The sequence below is a fragment of the Lolium rigidum genome, chromosome 1 (assembly GCF_022539505.1).
Source record: "Lolium rigidum isolate FL_2022 chromosome 1, APGP_CSIRO_Lrig_0.1, whole genome shotgun sequence".
Classification (NCBI taxonomy): domain Eukaryota; kingdom Viridiplantae; phylum Streptophyta; class Magnoliopsida; order Poales; family Poaceae; genus Lolium; species Lolium rigidum.
In genome coordinates this window covers 304,000,696-304,004,253 of record NC_061508.1, presented here as the reverse complement: position 1 = coordinate 304,004,253, position 3,558 = coordinate 304,000,696, and positions in this window count along the sequence as shown.

The following is a 3,558-nucleotide window of genomic DNA, read 5'->3' as shown; positions in this document are numbered from 1 at the left end:
TCATAAGAATATTTGGTTTTAACTAAGACAACTTCCTATAGACACTACCAATCCTATAGGTCTCCTTTAAAGGGTTTTAATCCTAAGGTCAAAGCATTTGCTCTGATACCAACTGTGGTGACCCGACATACCACTGCATGGTGTAGTATGCAAGTCCGATATAACACCAATGAAACACCGTTCCACTAGTATTATATCGCTCAGAGTGGTACAACAGAAACATATGCGGGTCCAAGGTATGTCTATAGAATTACAACATTGACTCTATTACATAAGATCAGCACAGCCTCCTACATTACAATGAGGTAAAACTGCAGATAACTCCAGAAGAACGACTCGTAGTCTAAATCTAACACGAACTCTACTTGTAGAGTATTTAACTAGCTACAGAGGCTATGAATAGATTCTAGCTAAATAGGAGCTAGGTTTAGGAAACTAGTTCCTTTCTATTGCTAAGCTAAGTTTATACTTGTTGAATGTGGTGTTTGACTCTTCTGACAGGTTCCTGTCCCTTGAAGTAGTTGCTGACTCCTCGGTCTTCGAGTTGCACTGTAGATCCTCCTTCGATGCCTCCATATCTAAGCGAGGATTTAAGGGTGGGATGAGTACGAGCGTACTCAACAAGTTCATTATAGGAAAGAGGTGTTTAATGCACTAGCTACAGTATTAGACCAGAAAGTCTAATACCAATGCAAGTTTTCATAACCATTTCTTCAAAAGGTTGCTTTTATTCGAAGAACTATGTCCGTCAGCCTTCACCGGTTTACTAGAACTTCATGGAGCTCCTTTCCGGCCGCGTTCGCAGTTCCATATCCCGGAACAGGGAGTGACAGGTCACGGTTCTTTACACTCTGCAGAGGTGTGTTGCTTTACCCATAAAAGATCTTAACCTTGGTGCCAACCGAGCCGCGAGCTCGTCCACACTTCCTTTGGTGTGAGGCCCGGTATAAGGTCTAGCCAATCATGTTCCTCCGCTACCTCGAACACCCACCCTTTGTTGCATGCGCCGACCCTGGGTCCACGTCGGTCCCATTATTCCCGTAATTTCGGGGTGGACCCCGACCACGACAACAGTGCTGGGCTCTACCATACACTCCTACGCCGGTGGCTGCAACCCATCATAGACCGCAATACCGTGGGGACTTAAGGCTTCCCCAACCTACCGCTTGTTCTTCGAACGACAAGTGTCTACGGACTATGCCGTGGGGACTTAAGGCTTCCCCAGCCTACCGCTTGCCGCCGACAGATACAAGTGTCTACGGTAAAGCGCATCCGTTGATGAACGAGAGGTGGAAACACTTTTGACTACTCCGTCCCACTCCGGATCTTATGGTTAACACGGGTATTACGGCACAAGAATCACTGGCGACATTTGTTGTTTAATCCTAGATGGATATAAACCCGTGCAATGGAACCTCCACCATATCAACACAATCCATGGTTCCATTGCCCACCACATAGTCATATTCATAGTTATGAAAGTAGTGGTTTTGATTTTTGTGCAATAGTGATAACCATAATACTTTGCAAGTAATTTGCTAAAAATACTCAAATGACATGAGCAAGTGATGAACTTGCCTTTCTTGGCTGCAAGATTATGCAGACAGGGTCTTCGATACGCAATAACTCCAAATTCTGAAATAGCATCATCGTCCGGTAAGGACGATGTTTAGAAGATTGGCAAGGATGCAATAATGCATAAGTATGAGATGCAATCGCTCTAAGCGTGACCTAACCCCGATGATTTAGGATTAGTGAGTTGTAATGATTAGTTCAGAGTGTGTTACACTTTTAGAGTGATTCACAAACAAGGTTCTTATTCAGGTGTGATTACTTGGTATCCTAAACATGTGCTGCAATATATCATAATAATAGCATTAATAGCACACAACATTAACATTTGGTATAATCCTAACATGTAATGAATAGTGGTTGGTTTTAGTACTCTATGGCATGGTTAATGATTGATTATCATATACTTCAAAAGAATAACTTTTGAAGAACATGTTCTTTAATAAAGAACAAGTATGATAATTAGGGTCGTGGGGTTCTATGGTTTCCTATGGTTCCAATTGGTTTTCGGAGTAAAGATTAAATGGATCTCAACATTGTTGGACTCATCAATAGCTAGGGCTTGTAGAGTTGAGTTAATTTTAATCATCTTAAGCAACTAATTATAAATAGGTGTTATCAAGGTTGGTTATATCTTATTGGTGATAGATAGCTAATTAGGGTTTATAGGTCCTTATAAGCAGGGTTGATGATGATTCCTTATCTTCTTCAAAAGAATAACTTTCGAAGAACATACTTCTTAAGTAATAAGAAGTGTTTCAATTAAGGTTGAGGTTGTCTATGGTTTGCTATTGGATCCACTAGGTAAGGAACAATGGATTTCTAAATAGGATGGTTCATAAATATCTAACACTATTAGGGTTTAGTGGAGTGTGTAATGCAAAATATTAGACATAGTCGCTTCTAGGGTTCATCATAATGGTGTTAAGGATGAGATCCTTGGTGATAAGGACTAGGGTTGATCCTATTTGATCATCTAGGTTTGATTAAGATGAACACATGGGATGCTAATTTAGTAGTGATAGGGTTCCCATATTCTATGTGAATTTGGTAAGCATTTAGTTGCTCATTATGAACCTATGAATAAAATATCATGATCACATGTATATCCTAGGGTTTAGGTTATAAGCAAATTAGGGTTCATATTGATTAATGGAACTAGAGTTCCTAATTAGATTAGGGTTTTAGGGTTTCACATGAAATGATAAGTTTGTAATTTCATTCTATAAGGAATTAGGGTTTCCTAATTACCATATAGTTCTTAGGTTAATAACTTCATTATAAAGTTGAAGTTGTGAATAATTTTGAAATAAAAACAATATTGGGTTTTGCATTTTATTATTTTTAAAGAATTAATAATTAAGTTAATTATTAATCAGGGTTTAAATTCCAATAGCAAGGGTTTATTAGGTTAGCAAATAAAGAAAATTTGTATTATATGATATTTTAATACAAAGTGATATTTACTATTTTCTTGATGGAAAAAAATAGAAACAAGAAAGTTATATTTTTAGTATTTAATCTTAACAATTTAAGATTTAAAATTGGTCTTCTGAAATCTAGAGGAACATTCATATTATTGTTATTTTAATTTTAAAGTATTTGTTGCTGTTTTTGTTTTGTTTATAATTTTCCTCTTGTTCAGAAGTTATTTTTATTTGGCTTTTTGTATCACTCTATTTATTTAAAGAATTGTGCTAAAAAAAATAGCCAAATGGCTAGAGCTCAATTGGTCCAACCGGGCCAAGTTGGTCTGGCCCAAATGGCCCGCTCGGTCGGTTGGGCTCGAGTCAAACTCGACCCGACCCAACCCCTCTCCCTCACGCTCTTGTCGTCCTCTCATCCTCTCGTTCTCTCACGCACGCATACACTCCCCAAGCTCTCCATGGCCTGGTCGCACCGCCGCTCTCCCCTGGCCGCCTCCGGCCCTCTCCGGCGCCGCCGCAGGCCGGATCTGCTCCGCCTCCTCATGCTCTTCGAAACCTC